Consider the following 22,466-nt stretch of genomic DNA (forward strand, 5'->3'; position numbering starts at 1 on the left):
GTGGAAACTTGGAGATTTCACATAAACATCTAGATTTAGCAACACTCCATTCCTGCATGGCAATACTGGCTGAGGCTTAGCAGTGGACTGAGACCCTTTAGACAACACATTCTTCAGTTTGATAAAATCCTTTTCATTCCCTCCAGTTCCCTCCAATTAGAATTCTTCTAATTCACAGCCTGCTTTACCCATGGGCATCACCTGCCAGCTGCTCCCAGGCATTTATCTGCCTTGGAGACTCCATGAAGAAGAAAGGGGAACATGAGGAAGGTGCCGGAAGCCTGCTCCCTTCAGTTCATCAACTACAGGTAAAGTGAGAAAGCTCTTCTCTTGTACACTTCAAAATTTTTAATATCACACCTTCTCTCCTCCAGTGCTCAAGACCTATATCTAGACTTTGTACTCACACCAGATAATTCAACCAGAATCTCTTGCAATATATTTTCTATACTAAATTATCAAGTGTCATCATCCTATTATTACCAAGAACAAATTATTGAGCACTGAGTTCCAGACACTGGGTTAATAACCTAGTACTGTATCATTTAACTCCCACAGCAACTCTGTGGCTTGAGTCCTTTTATCATCCCCCTATTTACTGATGGGAAAACAAGGTTAGACTTGACAAGGTCACACAGAGTATGCGGCAGAGCTGGCTGAGCAGGACAACTGTTTCCGGAGCTCTTGGTCTTAACCATTACACAACACTGAGCCTTATTTTCAAAACTGCGGCTGGTGAAGAGTAGACCGGAGGAAGAGGTCTGGCAGGAGGCAATGCCTTGAGATAGATCAGGGGTCCCCAACCTCCAGGCTGTGGACGGGGACCTTCCATCATATCAGCAGTGGCATTAGATTAGAAATAAACTGCATAATAAATGTAATGCTTTTGAATCGTCTCAAAACCATCCCCCACCTCTGGTCCATGGAAAAAACTGTCTTTCATGAAACTGGTCCCTAGTGCCAAAAGGGTTAGGGCCTACTGTGAAAGACCCAGGAATCAAGGATACAGTCATCTGCTATAGCAGGGTCAGAATTCACCCACAGAGCAGATGAATCCAAGACACCAAACATACCCTAAATTCCCCATGAAGCAAGTAAAGAGGCAACACCTTCAACTGCAAGGAATTGTCAGTGGTAACCAAGGGACACTGAATATTCATTGGAAGGACTGAAGCTCCAATACTTTCGCCACATGATTCAAGGAGCTGACTCATTGGAGATGCTGGGAAAGACTGAAGGCAGGATAAGGGGGCAACAGAGCATGAGATGATTGGATGGCATCACTGACTCAATGGACATTGAGTTTGAGCAAACTCCAGGAGATAGTGAAGGACAGGGAGGCCTGGCCTGCTGCAGTCCAAGGGATGGCAAAGAGTCGAACATGATTTAGAGACTGAACAACCACCATGTGAACAAGTTAACAACTTTTAACTTTACATGAACTCTTAGTACAATGTGTAATAAGGTATAACATGAAACAATTCACAGACGAAATAGGATATGTAACCTCATTTTAAACAAAATGAAACCAGAGCTCTGTTCAGATTAAAGTGCCTTTCTGAGACTTTACAGCTTGTGTAACAGGGTGAATGGTGAACGTGGGGTGCAAGTTCAGCCTTCTGGATTCCAGATCTAGATTTGTTTTAATAGTAAATGATTCTGGCACGGAAAGGGATAGAAAAGCATTGTCCAATAGACCTTCCCACGATGATGGGAATATTCTATGTCTATGCTGTCCAATTCCTATCCAAATGTGCTTGTGTGACTGAGAAACTGAATTTTTAAGTATACTTATTTTTAAATAATTTTTATTTAAATTTTAATAGTCAATTATCTATCAAGAGATAGCATCAGACCCTACAGGTTAAGTAAGGGCTGGGTCCTACAAGACTGCCCCGCATCAGATACCAATTGCAAATCCAGGTTATTACTGAGCTTCTGACTGACCAGCTGTAAATAGGAGACTCCCAAGACTCCTATATGTTTAAATTTAAATACTGACAAGTTGCTACTTGTGATATTGTGATTTATAATAATATATTTTGGTTTATTTAAGTATATTTGGTATACTTAAATAATATATTTTGGTCCTTGTCCATGATTCCTGACACAGAGATCCTAAAACTCTAGGAATTTTTTAAGTGATAAGAGCAATAAAATGAAAGGAATGTCTCTTGTTATTCATAAGCCCTTTCATCCACACCTAAGTTTATATTAATGAGGTGACTCGGAATGCTCCCATGGTGGGGACTGGTAGCAGGGGAACCAACGCTGTGATGGTTTTTCCAGAGTCATGTATGGATGTGAGAGATGGAGCATAAACAAAGCTGAGTGCCAAAGAATTGATGCTTTTGAACTGTGGTGTTGGAGAAGACTCTTGAGAATCTCTTGGACTGCAAGGAGATCCAACCAGTCCATCCTAAAAGAGATCAGTTCTGAATATTCATTGGAAGGACTGATGCTGAAGCTCCAGTACTTTGGCCACCTGATGCGAAGAAGTGATTGATTGGAAAAGACCCTGATGCTGGGCAAGATTGAAGGCAGGAGGAGAAGGGGACGACAAATGAGGTGGTTGGATGGCATCACCGACTAGATGGACTTGAGTTTGAGAAAGCTCCAGGAGTTGGTGATAGGGAAGCTTGGCATCCTGCAGTCCATGCGGTCGCAAAGAGTCAGACACGACTGAGTGACTGAACTGAACTGAACTCTGTGATAAGAGGGCTGGAAGTTGCAATCCCACTCCCCTCCTCACCTCTAGGGGAGGAGAGAAATGGAGGTTGAATCAATCATTGGCATCTGGAAGAACCACCAGCTTGGACATTTTATACAATAATCTAACAGCGGAATGTTATTAGGAGTTAAGGTCATCTCCTCTCCTTATGTTTGTTTTACAACAAGGGCTAAATTCTTCCCCTCTTTTGGATATGAGAGAAGTACCTGAGAAAAGCCAATTGTTAAGTAACTTTTAAAGGACAAATTAAATACTGTTTATAAGTTAAATAATGGTATGGGATGAACACAACAACAACAAAAAAAAGGACAATTTAATCAATTGTGCCTGTGTATTTGATAATAAAGCCTCCATAGAACCCAAAAGGTTGGGATTTGGAGAGCTTCCAGGTTGGGGAACACATGAAGGCGCTGAAGGCGGGGGTGGCTCACCTGGAATGGGCTTGTAAAGGTCACACTCCATTCCCCTTATCTTGCCCTCTGCATCTCCTCCACCTGGCTGTTCCTAAGTTGTATCCTTCTACAATAAACCAGTCATCTAGTAGGTAAACAGTTTCCTGAATTCTGTCATTGTGGCAAATGGTTAAACCTAAAGAGGCAGTTCAATGGAACCTCCAATTTCTCACTGGCTGGTCTGAGCCCAGGTGACTTGGAACTGGCATCTGAAGTGGGACAGGGCAGTCTGAGCTCTTCACCTGCAGGATCTGAGGTTATCTCCAGGTAGTGCCAGAATCGAGTTAAATTGTAGGACACCTAGCTGGCATCTGAGAATTGTTTGGTGTAGGAAAAACCTCCACACATTTGGTGACGAGAAGTATAGTGAGTGGAGTGCAGAACAGAGGAGAAAAACAGAATTTCTCTTACATTACTGTACTGGATAACAGAGGGCTTAAAGTTCCATAAATCTTTTTAACCACACTTACTTCTGTGTGTGTGTACCATGAAATATATTTTCATGGAGGCTCAATACCTCCCATATCAGATAAGTATATGATCAGAAGGAGCCAGAGAAACGCTCTAATCTTGGTTTGAACCTCTAACTTTTACATTATGCTAACAAGCCATACCTTAAAAAGCAAGAGTGCTTTGAACACTGTAAGTGTTCAATAAACGTTTCCTTCAGTAAACAAATTAAGCCTTTTGTTTCCTGGTGCACAAAGGACTAAAAATATCCAGTGTAGCTACAGTAAAAGTTCTATATTAAAATACATTGAAATTTTCAAAGCCAATAAAAATTAAATGTAGCAGACTTACATGGGGATTTGTCCAAGGTCAGTTGGCAAGGGACTTGATAGACAAGAGTTTGTTTTCTCTTCTGTAGAATGAGGGCGTTGGCCCATTGATTCTTGGTCATTTCCAGCTGTCAAATTCTGTCATGGGCACCCAGTAAACCTTGTCTATTTAATAAGTGTAGCTGAGTACACAGCCTAACGTGATAAAATCAGATCTATAACCATATTTTATTCTTTTTACTGAAATCCTATGCCACCTTGCAGAGTTATTAATACAGAAAAGTACGTTCTGATCTCTTCTTAGCCAGAGATGCCCTCTTTCCCACCCGCTACCCTGCTACCATACATATAATGACTTCAAAGCCCAATATTTGCAAAGCCTTATTTTCTTATGATAATGGGCCCAGCACTATTCTTTTCAGATCTTCAATTTCCTTATTCATTCAATTCAGCTTAAAATAAAAGCCTCCTCCGTTTAAGCCCCAAAATGACACCCTGTTTTGAGCTGACATATACAACACGTATTTTCCAATAAACTGAACAATGTCTGATTGGGGAATGGGCCGGGAAAGCAGAATAATCACAGTCTAAATAACTACAGCGGCAAAAGATTGGATTTACTTAGCAATAGCTTCGATGTATAGCACAGGACTCCAAAGATCCTAATTTTGTACTTGGGTTTACTATGTTGCTCTTCTTCTAAATGCCTACATAACTGAACAGCCCAGCTTAATCTCAGATGGCATGCAATCAAGGAAAATAATGGGCCATAGCACAAACAACTTCAAAGCCTTGGCACCACTTAGGTTAATAATATATAATTGCTACAATTTCCTTTAGTATGGTACTTTTAATTAAATGCGCTAAAGACTACCAACTTATTTTCAACATAAGCAGCCATTTTGCACTCAGAAATGAAGCATCTACAGCATACCTTTTTTCAAAGAGTATTCTTTTCATAATGCTTCCTGTAACACTGGCTGGAAGGTACAAACAGACTCTAAGCTGAGACAGCATTCAAAGACAGAATAAGCTGTAGCTTTAAAGAGCCACACAAAGCCCCTCATCAAGGTTTTGTAAATCAGGTGCTATAAACTTCCATACTGTATCCCTATGTGATTTAAAAAAAAAGCAACGGTCACAAGAGGCAAAAAAAAAAAAACATGGAAAAGAAAAAAGGTCGGGAAAACATCACTTTTAGTCTCTGAAAATATACAAAAACTGTACAAAACATACCCCTCAAACACCAAAAAACCTATTCCATTCCGAACACTAAACAGAAAAGTGAGAGGTGACCACATTGATTCCATAGCACCATGACTTAAAGGCATTTGTCTAGAATGTTTTTCAATAATTTTCATAATGCAATTGGTAATGATGATTCAGTGTGAACAATAATTCAGTGTTACACAGTCTAGGGCTTCAAGGCTGTTTTTCACTATCCCTATCTGACATTAAACCGTAGGCTTTAGAAACATGGCAGTAATCACCAGATAAACTAAAAACTGAACATTTAAAAATCACTGAGCCTGTAGTTCAAGACTGGAGGAGGTGGGGCGAGAATGGCTAGGATTTTCATTCTAAGCTGGTTTGTTCTTTTTCATTTTTTAATTATGTGCATATAATATATTGATAATAGTTTGGGGGGGTGTTTTTAAGTTATAAGACAAAATTTTGGAAAAGAGACTCTACAAGAGAGCTTCTGGAATAATTTTTCCCCTTCATCTTCGTAGCTATACCATACTCTTTTGAGGCAGATTTACCTCCTTTAATCAATACTTTTTCCTGAATATACTAATATCTTTCAAATGTAAACAACCCATCAATAACTTCAACTAGCTCCACAACATTCCCTCTACTTCAGCTCTCGGTGAAGAGATGAACCAGGTGTTAGGGATCCAACGATCATTAGAGCAGAGTCCCACCCAGCCAAAAGCTCTTGCCCAGAGTAAGGGAAATGCGGGTCGGACGCAGAAGGGGTACAGAGGAGGGGGTGAGCAGCTTCGATGGGGGTCAAATCAAACTTCAGAGAAAGGGGTGAGCTGAAGACCATGCAGTGTGGAGACGAGGGAAAGAACAGTGAGGTATCCAGTGGCTGGGCGCGTCTGTCTCCCGCTGGGAGCGAGCAAGCAACAGCACCAGGAGGACAGAAGGACAGCAAGGGAGCAGTCACCTGTCAGCAGAGGAGTGCCCTCTCGTTAACAGCTCTCGGGTGTGAGGGGAAGGCCCCTGGATGTGGGCAGTGAGGACGTCTAGAGGGGTACTGAAGGCCTCTGTGACTATGCGGGAGAGGCTCAGAGCCAGTACAGGAGAGTCCCACGAACTGAGGGAGGGCAAGGTTCAGCAAGCAGTCTGGACCTGGGAAAGAGGGAGGCCTCAGGCACCAAAAACGGAAGAAGGAGTCTGAAATCAGCGGAGAAGCCAGGTAGGGCCTTGCCCTCCTCCCAGCCTGAGAGAGTGCACAGCTCCCTCTAGAAAATGCCCCAGAGAATGTGTTATCCTTGGAGACGAAAGGAGGTGGTAGAAACAAAGTCTGGGAACAGAAAGCCTAAAGAGGTCTCGAGGCTGGGGCATTTACTTACAGTGCAACTGCAGCCAGGTTTCCACAGGGCCCAGGAGCAGAGGATGAGAGCAGAGAGTCAGGCTAGGAGGGCAGCATCCTGCCTTCTGGCTGAGAAGAAAACTAACTGACCATGTGGCCCTGCAGTAACCCAGGTGAAGAGCAGGCTGGTCTTGCAGGAGCACAGGTGGTGCTACTTAGGTCTGGTCCACCCTCCTGCCTGATCCTGGACGCAGCTGAGCATTGTAGAGGCAGGAAGTGAGTGGCGGGGTGTGGGGGCAGAGGCCTCTCCCCAGTTTCACCTACACTGTTCACACCACCGTCCTCTGGAGAGTTCCAACGTCAATGGTCAGCCACTCTCACAACTTCTCACGATCAGAAAACGTAAACTTTTGCACTGTTGTTCAGTCGCCCAGCAGTGTCCAACTCTTCACGACCCCATGGATTGTAGCACGCCAGGCCTCTCTGTCCCTCACCATCTCCCTAAGTTTGCCTAAGTTCATGTCCATTGCATTGGTGATGCTGTCCAGCCATCTCATCCTCTGACATCTTCTTCTCCTTCTGCCCTCAGTCTTTCCCAGCATCAGGGTCTTCTTCAATGAGTCGACTCTTCGCATCAGGTGGCCAAAGTATTGGAGCTTCAGCCTCAGCATCAATCCTTTTAATGGATATTCAGGGTTGATTTCCTTTAGGATTGACTGGTTTGATTTCCTTGCAGTCCATGGGATTCTCCAGAGTCCTCTCTAGCACAATTCTAAAGTATCAATTCTTCAGCATTCAGCCTTTTTTATGGTCCAACTCTCACATCCATAAATGACTACTAGAAAAGTCACAGCTTTGACTAGACGGACCTTTGTCGGCAAAGTGATGCTCCTGCTTCTTAATATACTGTCAAGGTTTTTTATAGCTGTCCTTCCAAGGAGGAGTATCTTTTAATTTCAATGCTGCAGTCACCATCTGCAATGATTTTGGAGCACAAGAAAATAAAATCTGTCACTGCTTCCCCTTTTTCTCCATTTATTTGCCATGAAGTGATGGGACTGGATGCCATGATCTTAGTTTTTTGAATGTTGAATTTTAAGACAACTTTTTCACTCTCCTTTTTCACCCTCATTAAGAGGCTCTTTAGTTCCTCTTGCCTTTCTGCCATTAGATGGTATCATCTGCATATATGGGGTTACTGATATTTCTCCTGGCAATCTTGATTCCAGCCTGTGATTCATCTAGCCTGGCATTTTGCATGATGTACTGTGCATATTAAGTTAAATAAGCAGGGAGACAATATATAGCCTTGTTATATTTCTTTCCCAATTTTGAACAAGTCCATGTCCAGTTTTAACTTGCTTCTTGACCTGCACACAGGCTTCTCAGGATACAGGTAAGGTGGTCTGGTATTCCTGTCTCTTTAAAAATTATCCACAGTTTGCTGTGATGCACACAGTCAAAGGCTTTCATGTAGCCAATGAAGCAGAAGTAGATGTTTTTCTGGAATTCTCTTGCTTTTTCTAAGATTCAATGATTCTTGGCAATTTGATGTCTGGTTCCTCTGTTTTTTCCTAAACCCAGCTTAGACCAGTACAGCTGGAAGTTCTTGGTTCACATATAGCTGAAGCCTAGCTTGAAGGATTTTGAGCATAACCTTATTAGCATGTGAAATAAGTGCAACTGTACGGTAGTCTTTGGGATTGGAAGGAAAACTGACCTTTTCTAGTCCTGTGGCCACTGCTGAGTTTTCCAAATTCTAATGACAGAGAAGCCTTAAATCAATGATTAGCTCATGGGAGATGCACAGTAACCATCAGACATTCTTGCACACTTTATTTTAGCAATCTGTAACTCAGTAGTGTTTAGTATTTACCATATTAGTTCATCCAACAAACATATATTACAGCCTACTGGGTGCAAGCTACAAGTTATGTGCTTGGGCTAAGACACAACTACTTGGTATGACACGGGTATGATGACTACGAGGCTTCGGGCCACTTGGAGGGAAAAATCAGTCTGGTTGTTAGCTGTGCACTCCCCACACTCCCCACACACTCCCAAATAACAAAGATCTTCAAAATAGAAACCAAGAACTCTGAGCCCACTGGGATTCTCTACACAAGTTCCAGCATTGCATTCCACTATTTTTACAGAGCAAATCTCTGGCAAGTTGCATGGCAATGCTTTTCTTACTAGTATTTGCAGCTGCTGTGGGTCTATTTGATGGGGCAATTTGCACATGACAGGCTGTTTGAAAACCTACTTGAGAAGAGGGCTGTGAGGAAGGAGATCAGGGGGCCAGGCCAGAACTGCCACCACCTCCTCTTCCCTCTGCTTCCAGGTCTGGAATTCTGAAAGGAGTTTAAAGTGCTCCTGCAAGAAGAGCCCTCTGCTGAATCGGAAAGGCATTATGTGTGAATCTTCAGGGATGGCTCTGTAATTCCCCCACTGACTCCTTCATTCCTTCCACAAACTCCTTTATTCCTGTGTGGAGCACTGAGCACCCACTCTGAGTCTGGCCCTGCCCTGGGCACTTGGGTCACGGGGGCGAGGAAGTTATAAGATGGATGTTGTTCCCATGCACACAGGGAGGTGAAGGGCTTTCAAGGCAGAGAGAACATCAAATGTAGAGGATGGGGAGAGGCCTGTGTGGCCACAGGAAGCAAAGTTTAAGGAAAGAAAAAAAGGTGCAGTGGGGGTGTGTGGTTTTTTTTGGACCAGTCCTGTACCTCACTGGCCTTCTCCACCCATGGTCCATCTTGGTTACCAGGTACAAGCTTGGTTCCAAGCAGAATCCTGCCTGATGTTCACCAGGGCTTGCAGCGGTTCAGCTGCCCATCCAGGACCACAGGCCACTGGGTGGGAGGTTGGGGTAAATGGAGGAGCTTTGCTCTGTTGTACTTTTGGCCAAAATGTGAGCTGCTGCAGTGTTTTGCGGCAGGATTACCCAACAACATGAGCCAGTCTCATCCTTATAGGGTAAAAACAGAAGACAGAGATATATGTCTGGATAACTGTAATTGTCAGTTCTCAGTTTTGACTGAGAATTTTTCAGTCAATGAAAAAAAGCCTTTCTATACAGAGAGACGTCCCTGGTGGCTCAGACGGTAAAGAATCTGTCTGCAATGTGGGAGACCCCGGTTCAATCTCTGGGTCTGGAAGATCTCCTGGAGAAGGGAATGGCTATCCACCCCAGTATTCTTGCCTTGTTCATGGAGAATTCCATGAACAGAGGAGCCTGGAGGGCTACAGTCCACGGGATTGCAAAGAGTTGGACACGACTAAGTGACTAACACTTCCACTTTCATACAGAGAAACAAGGAAAATGCCATTAAAAGCTCAGCGCTAGCTCTAGAAAAATGTCAAGGAGCAGTGGGCAGGGTTGAGGGTATGTTTATTTTGGACCAGTCTTGCACGTCCACTGGCCTTCTCCATTTATGATGCATCCCAGCTGCCAGATGCAGGCTTGGATCCAGGCTGACCCCTGCCCTGTGTTCACCACAGTTTTACCCTGAGGCAGAAGAAGATGAAAGCCCAGAAACGCCTGAAGCCTTGGACATGCTAACCCTGTAATTTGGTTCATCTTGTGCTTTAGAGCAAATCAACTTGAAAAAGAAAAATCTGCACGTTCCAAACAAGATGAGTCAATGCCTGCTCCTGCAAGAGCCAGTCTCTATAAACAAAAACTAACCCCAAAAGGACACATGGAAAAAGCTACCACAAACGCAACAGTATTCAGGGCAACAGATAAAAACTGCAGCATCTCCACACAGGGCTCTAGAGTCTTTGTTGAAATTCAGATCAAGGCTGGATGAATGTGTGTGAAAGGTCAAACAGCCAGCAGCTGCCCTAGGAAAAGTCAGAGGAACTGGGAGACAGAGATGATGGCAATGACCAGGCAAGAGGAGCCAGGAGCTGACTGATGTTGCAAAGCTAAGCGTGCATTTCAACACCCAGAACACAGAGAAAAATCAATTGTACACCAACGTTTCTGAAAAAAGAGGACACAACGCAGACTTGACAGATCGTCTTAAAAGCCTCAACTGAAAGTCCAGTTTGAAATCTTTCAGAGAGGAGAAAGGAAAAGGCTGAACTTTGTGAAGGACAAACAGAGCTTTTCAGGCTCCTACCTTCAAGACATCGTGAATTAGAGCAAGAGAGGGAAGTTCTGGAGCAGATGACAAGGTGAGCAGATGACAAGATGAGCCATGTGGATAATGAGCTGAAAACCTTAAAAAGTCATTCAAACATCTTGAAGAAAGGTGGAAAAAAAATCATTTCTTCTTCTCAAAACAGACTCTGTTCCTTGAACTAAAAGCTCATGATCATGAGTGAGAGTGTGGGAAGACCTACTCATTTCAAGACAGGAGGCTGCAGACCTGAGACAACTCAACAGAAGACTGAGCTTCTAAAGTGGCTCCCCATGCACCTGATGGGCTCATCTGCTCCCGTCCCTGGGCACTGGCTGCTACTCCCTTTGAGACAGGAAGGTCTCACAACCTTCCTCTCAGTCTCTCTTTGGATGCCAAGGCTTTTGCTTCCTCCTTGCCAAATCCAAAGTTTTCAATGGATCCAAAGGGGGCATTTATGGCAAGAGGATTTCCTCTTTCTCTCCTTCCTCCAGAAAGCATGGATAACCCCGGTCCACCACCCTGCCACCCTCCACAAGCACAAGCTGGCTTTCTATCAAGGGGCTCTTCTTCTTGCCTTCCCTGGTGGGCAGAGGCACCTAAAAGCAAAATTGGAAGTTAGTTACCTTTGAAGGGGCAGTCACCAAGCTTCCATATGACTCCACTGGTCAAAATTGTGACACACAAGTCTTTAAGTCATTCTGCATCTTTTTCTTCTGATGTATTATTTTTTTTTAAACTCAGTTTCTAAATTTTTTTTCCAAAAAATTTTACTTAATTTGTTTTGGCTGCCCTGGGTCTTCATTGCTGTGGGCTATTCTGTGTGACAGTATGCAGGCTTCTCACTGTGGTGGCTCCTTTTGCCTCATGGTATGTGGCATCTTCCCAGACGAGGGATTGAACCCATGTCCCCTGCATTGGCAGGTGGATTCTTAACCACTGGACCACCAGGGAAGTCTTCTTCTGACCTACTTATTGAAGTATTTACATCAAGTAAAAACAAAACAAAACAAAACTTTTTCATTGGGTCGGCCTAAAAATTTGTTTGGATTTTTCCATAACATCTTACAGAAAAAGATCAAACAAACTTTTGGGTCAACCCAATACACAGTGCAATCGGATATAAAGTTATATTTTTGCGAATTTGCAATCTCATATAAAGTTTACACAGTTTTTGGTGAAAAGAGATAGTTTAAATTATTCTCATTATTATACATTCTAGAAAATATAAAACAGCAAAACTGAATCTGACGAACCATTCCCTAATGATATGATGTCCCCAAGCAGTTCAGCTACCAGGGACATCTGACATAAAAAAGTGCTTCTCTTCCTGTCAGTAGCTCTACGGGGCACAGTAGTGAGAAGAAGGTCAAAAGCAGTTGGGCTCCATAAACTCTAGTTGCTTAAAAAAAAAATCTACTCAAATAATGTAGGAGTCAAACTTAACAACGACGTTCAAATACTATGAGTAAAAATCTCAGTGACTAATGCTCTCCATACCTTTTGTTGAATGCATTCAAAAGAATTTCCCTTTAAAGGAAATGTTAAAATAGAAGAATGTCTTGCTGAACGGTGAGCAAGCCCCGGGTAGGGCTGTCAGCATGAAGACATATTCTGGCACTAGAGGCATTTATACACGTTCAGCAATTGTGTATATGCAAAATGTCATCTACTTTTAGTCAGAATCTATATATTTTTAAGCTTTCATTTTAGGAAGATGTTTGGTCATAAGAACAAGAGTATTTGCAATGAGATATGTGTCAGAACCTACCATGTGGAACACTTCGAATGGCAGACAATAAGAAACCAAGTTTCCCTTCAACTTTCAGTTATAAGACATACTTTCTAAATTACCTTTGCCACCATAAAAGTGTGTTCTCCTTCAAGAGATGCTTTGGGAATAGCCTGGGATGGACAGAGGGCAGGTCCATTTGTGACCAAGAAACAGTCCTATTAACTTAATAAACATTATAAACATTTTCATGATGTTTTCTAATATTGTATTCCCCTGCTAATTCAGTGGATTAGTTTAATATGGTTTGCTTATTATTTTTGCTAGAGTTAGTAATTTATTTCAAGAAGCTGTAAGTTATCTCTCAATGTTAAGTATTAAAAAGTCAAAAATAACTTTTATTTCAAGAAGAATTAGGTTAAAGAGCTAGGTTCAATCACACCACCATTTGCCCTGCTGAGTCTCATTCTGCTTTGAAAACTTCATGAAAATGAAGACATTCGGGCTCAACAGGAAAGATCCCTGCTGGCCTAACCCTAAATGGGGATAATGGTGTTGGCAGGTGGCCTACATGCCCGGCTACACAGATGTCAGTTTGGCAGCCTGTGGCCCTGACCAGGAAGGCTAACTCTCAAATCGCACAAAGAGCCAGACCTGTACTTTCCCTGGGTTGTAACTGGATATCCCCACACATGCTTCAGGAACCAGCCATGGTCTCTGGGGAGCCCTCTAACAGAGCACAGAAGTTTCTGCTGCTGACTGCTCACTGGCCTTGAAAAAGTTCCTCTATGAAATGTCTACCAAATGTCATGGACTAAGAGTTTTGAGAGAATTGTTCTCGGTCTGGTGTAGCCATGCAGTTAATATTTGGGTACCTAAGTTAAACAAAACCAAGACACCCTGTTTGTTTTTAGACACCCAGGAAGTTACTTTGAAAGCAGTTACTTGATTCCAGCAAACATTCTGTAAATAAATTCAATAAATTTGCTAGCTATAGCAAAAGACTTAGATTCAATATGAATATTGAATATGTCATTTTGAGCAATTAAGAGTGAGTAACAGATGTTTGGTCTTTTAAAATTTTACATGATAAAAACCTTTCAGTGGAAAACAGACTCATAGATAGAGAAGACACAGCAGTGGTTTCCAGTGGGGTGAAGGGAGTGGGGAGAGGCAGGAGAGGAGTAAGGAGCTAAAAGGTACAAGTGAAGTGAAAGTTGCTCAGTTATGTCTGACTCTTTGCGACCCCATGGACTGTATAGGAATTCTCCAGGCCAGAATACTGGAGTGGGTAGCCTTTCCCTTTTCCAGGGGATCTTCCCAACCCAGGGATCAAACCCAGGTCTCCTGTACTGCAGGAAGATTCTTTACCAGCTGAGCCACAAGGGAAACCCAAGAGGTACAAATTATTATGTATAAAATAAGCTACAAGGATATATTGTAAAATACAGGGAACACAGACAATATTTTATAGTAACTATACATGGAGTATAACCTTTAAAAGTTGTGAGTCACTATGCTGTGCATCTGTAACTAATATCATATTGTATGTAACTATACCTCAATTAAAAAATAAATTAAGAAAACAAATAAATACCTTTTAACAACATCATAAGCACTGGAAAGTGAAGGGAAAAAAGTTACCCTTAATCCAAATACTAAAACATAGCTATTATTTATTCATTTCAAAATGTGTAATTTACTTAATTTTATGTTTTATTATGTTATATAAATTATATCCATGCTGTACATACAACTTTTTATTCTATTTTTCCATTTATTTTCTCTATTGCTAGTTTTCATGATGTTTTCTAATACTATATCCCACTGCTAATTCAGTAGATTAATATGGTTTGCTTATTATTTTTGCTATTTTTTGAACAATTTATTTTAATAAGCTATAAGTCACCTCCCAATGTTAAGTGTTAAGAAGTCAAAAATAACTTATTTCAAGAAGTCCAGAAGCATAAACATATATAAAATAGTTAAGAAAGGCAGAAATATGTTAAATTAGTATTCTGCACATATAAGTAGTTTTCAAATACAACTGTTTTTGATACTCTGAAGGCTGCCATTTCTTTTCAAAAGTGTTATTACCCCAATAAATAATCCATACAGACAAGTGGTAATAATGAATGCTGAAGAAATACTGGTATCACTAAGCATTTTACATGAATTGTCACATTTAATCTTCACAGTCATCTATGCCCTTGTACTATTATTACCCCATTTTACAGATAAGAAAAAGTGAGGCTCAAAGAGGGTAAGTAACTTGAATAAGGTCATAGAGTTAAGACAGGAATTCAAGATCCTCATTCAAAGCCAGCATTTAGTTAAACATGCTATTAACTTAACCAGTTCCCCCAAGAAAAAGATAACCGCCAGAAACCTAACCTATTACTATAAGCTATCAACTGATTTTTAAGTTCTTTTTCCTTGAAAATAACTGTAGCATACAAATGACTGATACTCTTTCCCATCCCCAACATACAGTGATATTACTCTATATACATATACATATCTATATACATAAGAAAGACCCATAAACGCTCTACTGTAAAGCATCAATGATCTGTAATATCCCATGCAAGCACTGTGATACAGTCCAGCCTGGTCACATGTTCGCACACCATTGTATCTACTCCAGAAAATCACTATCTGTAATCTCAAGAGCTCAATGCCATTGAGTTTCATCTAAGGTAAGGTGTGGCCCTGACAGTTTCCAGAAGGCCACTGTGACAGTTTGGAAGCTGGCAGCACTGCTATTGGCTGCTTTCCTACAACACTGTTACACGATCGGCACCAAAAATTGAGGAATGAGAAAAACACAACTTCCCAAAACACACAGTCCATGTTCTTTCAGGTTATGGGCATTGAAAATGTGTTGACAGCTATGTGTCGCTCTGGAGTGACCCCCCTTCTCCTCCACCCTTTCCAATCTGGTTAAATTTCTGAGAGGAACCCTAGCAAAGTGAAGAGCCTGAAGATAAAGGATGTCAGTCTGGTGAGAGGCCTGGACAGCATTGCCTACTCATTCATTCGCACATCAGAACATTTTCAAGGTACGGCTAGAGTGTGCCAGGAGCCAGGGAGCCAAAAAGAAAATAAAATTAGGCCCTATTGTTATAAAGCCCATGGTTCTGGCCGTGGAGGTGGGGTAGGGGTGGGGAAGTCAGAGAAGATAATGGAAATATTAATGAAATGTGGTTTAACAGAAGTAATGGGAGGTGCTGTCAGATCATTGAGGATGGAAGGGAAAGTGAGGACCTGAGATTCCTATACCCATGCTCCTCGAGGTCTAGGCTCTCAAGATCAGCACTGGACCCACTGGGACCCCCCTGTGCAGCCAGACACTCCAAGGGAAGTCATGCTGATCTAGAGCAAACCATCAAGGCTTATTCCCTGATGAGAATCTCTAGGTACCTCAAATCAAACTATTTGCATGGGCAGTGGAGAGGGGTGGGGTTGAATGAACAAAGGCTTGGGCAATAAATAACATTCACTTGCAGTTGGTGACTACCTTTTAAGAAGAAGGGGAAAACTCACTCTCTACTTAGTGGCTAATTCTGTTCAAGAGTGATTGATATGGGGACTTCCCTGGTGGTCCAGTGGCTAAGACTCTATGCTGCCTATGCAGAGGGCGCAGGCTCGATCCCTGGTCAGGGAACTACATGACACATGCCCCAACTAAGACTTTGCATGTTGCAACTAAAGATCCTGCATGCCTCAACTAAGACCTGCTGCTGCTGCTGCTAAGTCGCCTCAGTCGTGTCCGACTCTGCACGACCCCATAGACAGCAGCCCACCAGGCTCCCCCGTCCCTGGGATTCTCCAGGCAAGAACACTGGAGTGGGTTGCCATTTCCTTCTCCAATGCATGAAAGTGAAAAGTGAAAGTGAAGCCGCTCAGTCGTGTCTGACCCTCAGCAACCCCATGGACTGCAGCCTTCCAGGCTCCTCCATCCATAGGATTTTCCAGGCAAGAGTACTGGAGTGGGGTGCCATTTCCTTCTCCACAACTAAGACCTAGTGAAGCAAAATAAATACCTATATGTCTTTTTAAAAAAGAATGACTGGTATGAGTATTTTAAAAGAATTTCCATGAACTGGCTCCCCTCAAACCAGTGCTCCTAAAAGTACAGTCAATATAGATTTAAAAATCATTTACTACCAGGCCCCAGAGAAATAAGCAGGCAAAGTAAACACTTAGAAACTTTAGGTATTTGTTGGATCTCATTAAAAGAAAAAACAGGATTTTGTATGTGTTCTGTTTGTATTTATTTCATTTTTGTAATAAATTCCTTTTATTGTATTTTATGAAAGCATTGGTTCATGACAGATAAAAAGTCTTTCAGCACAAATAATTTGAAATATGTGCATGCTCAGTTGTGTCTCTTTGCGACCCCATAGACTATAGCCCACCAGCCTCCTCTGTCCATGGAATGTTCCAGGTGAGAATACTGGAGTGGGTTGCCATGCCCTCCTCTAGGGGATCTTCCCGACCCAGGGATGGAACCTGGGTCTCCTGCACTGGCAGGCGGCTTCCTTACCATTAAGTCACCTGGGAAGCCTAGTATGAAAGACATGGCTCCAAGGCCCCAAATACCTTTGAGGGCTTAAGTACACAGAAATGTATTTTTCCCCTTTTAAGAAGAATAAGGAATGTAAAATAACAATGAAGTTTTTTTTTTTTTTTAAAAGCATGTAGACTTCAAGATATGGTTCTCACCCAAGTTTTTAAGAGCTGTTGTTTATTTGGTTTATCTTTCTCAGGCACTGGGCCCCCACACTTTAAATTCATGGGCACATCAATCTTCAGAGCAACCTAACAAGGTAAGAATTATCATTATTTTACCAATGAGTAAACTGAGCCTTAAGAAAGCTACATCACAAGCCAATGACTTGCAGCTAGGAGGGAGCAAAGCACCAAGATGAACCTACCCAGTTGCAAAGCCAAACCTGATACTGTCCAGCAGAATTCAAAATCTACTCAGTTATGAATAAAGCGGTGTAATGTCTAATCTCTTTAGACAATCAAGGCATTCCCCATCACCCCACCTGTACCTAGGGATGTGAGAGAACTAACTAGAAAACTCAATTGTCATATAGCTTCAGAGACCAAGAGTTGACAGTTTATCGTTTTAGGATAAAACTATAAGCAAAAAGAATAGAAAATTACAGTGTTTATTTTTTTGGCCACACCGGTCGGCTTGCAATATCTTAGATCCCAACCAGGAATAAACCCAGGCCCCTGCAATGGAAGCACAGAGTCCTAACTGCTAGACCACCAGGGAATTCCCTATAATGTTGATTTATATGTGTTTAAACTAAATAATGAACAACTACAACTCTGAAGGCAAGAATTTATCTCTGATTTTAAGAAAAGAGACACCAACATACTCTCAACTACCTGCGCCCAGAGGTTGGCAAACTACAGTCCACGGTCCAAATCCAACACACAGGCTGTTCTTAAAAATACATTTTTATTGGAATACAGCCATGCCTGTCAATTACAGTACTGCAAAAGGTTGGTCTTAGCTAAAACGGCAGAGTAGAATAGTTGTGACAGAGACTATAAAACCTACGAAGCCTAACACGTGTACTTGCTGGCTTTTAACAGAAAACGTTTGTCTACTCGTGCTCTCTGCCAGTAAGACAGGCAACAGCGCAGAGCACGAATCAGTGGCCTAAGGCCCCCATCTCATCTTCTGCATTCGGATCAAGAGTCTGAAACGTCAAAACTCCTCCCACATTGTTATTAGGCATAGAAAGCTGACTTGCATTCTGGATATTTTTCCTTTGTCATCTTATTAAAGGAGAGTGAGTGTACCCACTAGCTAATCCTCCCAAATAAGGATGGTGGAAAGGCAAAGGGTTTTAAGAGATCCTCAACATAGAAAGGCTCTATCAGCAACTGGGTAATAGCAGTGTATGAGGACCACCACTGACTCCAGACACACATTCTTAGCACTTTCCATATATTTGTGAGCATTTCAGGTAATTCTCCCGACAAACCCATGAAGGTGCGCCCACCGAAGCCCAGCGAGATTCAGAACCTGATCAGAATGATGGTGACTAAGCTACATGAGCGCCTGCCTGACCAAGAGTTTGATCTCAACAGAAATCTGTGACTCCAAAGTTCACCCTCAGAACCACTTCTCTGTAATGTCCGCCAGGCCAGCAACACATGAATTAACCTAAATTAATCTAATGTGTGTGTGTATGTGTGTGCTCAGTCACTCAGTCATGTCTGACTCTTGTACAACTCCATGGACCGTAGCCCACCAGGCTCCTCTATCCATGGGATTCTCCAGGCAAGAATACTGGAGTGGGTTGCCATTCCCTCCTTCAGGGGAACTTCTGGACCCAGGGATCGAATCCAAGTCTCCTGAATTGACAGGTGGATTCTTTACCACTGTAATACCTAGAAAACAAATTAAATTCACCTCAAAATGTAAAGTAATTAGTATATCCAAATTTTATAAGATGAGAATTTCTAAATATTTTAGACAATCATAATGAAGTAAACAGATATTTGTAATCATCACTTGTGAAAATAAAGGCTTTACCCATCGACAATTTTATTTACTTAAATGAATCCATTTCTGCTTTAACAAAGAACAGGGGGGGAAAATGTGACCGAGACATATCTTAATTACAGGTTTTTTTGGTTCTAATATGAACTGTATCTTTCTATTAGATTATACTTTCCCAAAGAACAATGCATTTAAATACTTCGGAAGGGAAAAATAAAGTCACTTTGCAGTGACTTTATGGTTGCAAAGAAGTAAGAAAGCATTGGCAATAAATAAGAGAGTCAAGTTTTCCCAAAATACACACACACCAAATGAGTACAGATTATAAAACTAAAGAGGCATTTCCATCCATTATTTTCAATAATACTGCTACTTTAGAAGGAGTTGTCCAATTCCAAAGCCTGGTTCATAAAAAAAGATTCATTAATAACTTCCAAACAGAGATGGATGCTGTCAACCAAAATATAAACCATAGTGAGAAAATAAATTGTACTTAATCCTAGAAACTTAAAATACTTCAGCTGATCATTTATTTCTCATAGATGATAAATTAACAGAATCATCTGTGTCTTCAAAGTCAATTTTGACATATATCATTCTGTTTATCACAGAATTTTAGTAAGAAATACTTGTCCCATAGCATACAGACAACTGCTAAATGGCAAAAACATCTTGAATTTTGTAGTATTTAAAGATAATTCTTCTCCATCAAAGGGTTATATGCTTTTTGGAATTTGAGTTTCATAAATACTGTAATTTCACTGTTAAACATATTTACAGAGTCATAAATATTCAAATTATGTAATAAAGATAGTGCAAGCAGCTGATAAAATGTGATTAACATTCATTTACAGTAGCTTAGCTGGCTTTGCCAAATGCTACTTCCCATAAGAGGCTATGAGGTTCTGATTGCATTAAGCTTCCTGATTATCTTTCTCTATCCTATGGTATTACACCACTATTTCTGAGATTCCAAAAATCATCATCAAGTGAATTTCAAGGTTTTTTGAAGTTCACAAGGTCTATAGTTCAAGATATTAAGATTTCCCCAAGTGCCTATGTTTTCTGAGCTCATACTTCTGATTTCTGTGTCCAAAAACAATAGCTGCTTTCCAAATCTGCCATTTTTCCAGTTTAACTCTATAAAACAGACCTCTAGCAAAGTGTTTTTGAAGCTTGGTTTCATGTAAATAAGAGCACATTTTTTTTTAAAGCACATTACTCTCAATGTTCTCTTGTCTATGTATGATATATTCTGTCTCTGAGAGATACAATAAACATGATTATTATGTTCTAAACAGTAAACACTTCTGTCAGCACATTACTTTCATTAAGTGAATTCTATCATTTGGTTTCATAAACAGCAGCTGGTAATTCTTGCTGAGTTTCATTACTTCTTCAGAGTGATCAGCCAGCCTTGGGAAGTGACTAGTTACATACAATTAAGAAACTTTGTATATTACAGAGACCTCTAAACTTGTAATCAACTACAGATTCAAATTATGTCCTTTTATAGAATCACAGATTTTTGTATAACCAAATATACTTCTATTGTCCCACCAAAATACCTTCCAGGCTATTAAAAAAATATGCCTATTCTTGCTTAAACTTGTAACTTTACAGCCAGTCTAAAGGGATGTCTGAGGTAGCTCAGTCATATCTTGAGTTCTTTGTGTTCTAAAATTTGAAAACAATTTTTGAAAAAAATGATAAATAAATCCTAGTGCCAATTTATCCATAAAATATGCCAATAAACATATTTCTGGTTCAACAACATACTGTCTAGCATAGTGCAATTTTCCTTATTTACATACATTTCACAATTCCTAAGAATATAAAAATTCTCAGTTGGGAACAGCTAATATTTTAAAGCTTTCATAGTGGTGACCTTCTGTTAGGAAACTGAAATAAAAGAAAGTGTTTTAAAAAACTGATTTTTGAGGCATCATTCTAGTCTTTTATACAAATTCATTCATTTAATCATCAATGTAATACATACATATAGAAAATTTGGAAACCACAGAAAGATTTTTAAGTTGTCTGTCCCATTTACTCAGAAATAACAATGGCAATATTTTGAGGTAAGTATATCATATTTTGGGCTTCCCTGGTGGCTCAGCAGTAAAGAACCCGCCTGCAATGTAGGAGCCATAGGAGATGCGGGTTCGATTCCTAGGTGGGGAAGATCCCCTGGAGGAGGGCATGGTAACCCACTCCAGTATTCTTGCCTGGAGAATCCCATGGACAGAGGAGCCCGGAGGGCTACAATCCATGGGGTCACAAAGAGTCAAACACGACTGAAGCGACTTAGCAGCAGCAGCAGCACACACACATATCATATTTTATTCACCACAGTTTTTTATTTCTCTACTTAATGATATGTCTTTAAACACTTTTCAGAGTCATAATATTAGTGCTTCCATAACATTCTAATACTTGTATATACCATAATCGATTTGTTTCTTGACTCTTAGATATTCATGGGGCTTATAATTTTTTTTAAAAAAATATTTGGTTGCAATGGCTCTCAGTTGCAGCACGCAGTTTGTTTGTTTTAGTTGCAGCATGGGAAATCTTTTAGTTGGAGCATATGGGGTCTAGTTCTCTGCATAGGGATCAAAACTGGCCCTGTGCACTGGAAGTATGGAGTCTTAGCCACTGCCCCACCAGGGGAGTCCTGTGGCTTATAATTTTCATTAAAAAACAAAAAACAACTATGATGAACATTCTTATCTCTGATTATTTCCTTTGGATAGATTTCTAAAAGTGAGATCACAGGGTCCAATTATACTCCAGAAAGAGTGTATCAATTTACATTCCCTAGTGAGGAATTCCCTGGACTTCCCTGGTGGCTCAGATGGTAAAAGCGTCTGGCTACAATGCAGGAGAACTGGGTTCGATCCCTGGGTTGGGAAGATCCCCTGGAGAAGGAAATGGCAACGCACTCCAGTACTCTTGCCTGGAAAATCCCATGGATGGAGGAGCCTGGTGGGCTGCACTCCATGGGGTCGCAAAGAGTCGGACATGACTGAGCAAATTTACTTCAGTGAGGAATTATGTTTATCATGCCACACCCCAAATATTATCCTAAAAATTTTTTTCTGACTAAAAAGGAAAATCACACCTCATTTTTGTATGGTCAACCTGTGTAGCAAACATTCCTCAGCTATGGTGACATGTAACTTTTTCTCTAAATAGACAATTTAATCATATAATAGCATTAATATTTAGAACACCTCACGTGACAAACATCACACACACATTTTCCTAGAAGTCAAGGAAAAGTCAGTAAAACTAGAGTTCCCTCGGGTAAATATTTCCTACCAGAAGTCAGGACATTAGGATTTTTTTCTCAGATTAAATTCATGTTGAGGCATCTAAATGCCAAAATGGTAGAAGCAAAGAACAGAATATACTGATTTAGAAACAGTGACTAAAATAAAATATAATGAAGAGTGAAGCATTTACCACAGAGAAATGGCCGTAACAAAAATGAGCCACACAAGCAACGGCACCATGGAGAGAATACACAGAATGCATAACGCGTCATTCCCGAATGACT

The 22,466-nt window shown here is 41.0% G+C and overlaps 1 protein-coding gene and 1 long non-coding RNA gene across 9 annotated transcripts in view; one reads left to right on the forward strand and one right to left on the reverse strand.

Annotated features, from left to right (window-relative positions):
- The window catches only part of SRGAP1 (SLIT-ROBO Rho GTPase activating protein 1), a 310,916-nt gene that overhangs the window by 261,689 nt on the left and 26,761 nt on the right, over positions 1 to 22,466 (reverse strand). The window contains exon 1 of one of the 8 annotated variants that reach the window (XM_086400214.1): positions 6,545 to 7,298. The exons of 3 other annotated variants lie outside the window; for them this stretch is intronic. The gene's annotated coding sequence lies outside the window, so the exon portion shown is untranslated. Of the gene's footprint in view, positions 1 to 3,984; positions 4,157 to 4,896; positions 4,916 to 6,135; positions 6,260 to 6,544; positions 7,299 to 22,466 lie in introns of those variants that run through there. 4 more of the 8 variants (XM_086400218.1, XM_086400215.1, XM_086400217.1 and 1 more) reach the window with 4 other exon arrangements.
- Positions 179 to 18,412, forward strand: LOC147371929 (uncharacterized). The gene is made up of 3 exons (XR_015163852.1): positions 179 to 308; positions 17,142 to 17,201; positions 18,358 to 18,412. It is a non-coding gene; the product is annotated as an uncharacterized LOC147371929 (long non-coding RNA).

This window comes from Bos grunniens, chromosome 5, assembly GCF_055505025.1.
Source record: "Bos grunniens cultivar Pamir isolate PY7600 chromosome 5, Bosgru_T2T1.0, whole genome shotgun sequence".
NCBI classification, from domain to species: domain Eukaryota; kingdom Metazoa; phylum Chordata; class Mammalia; order Artiodactyla; family Bovidae; genus Bos; species Bos grunniens.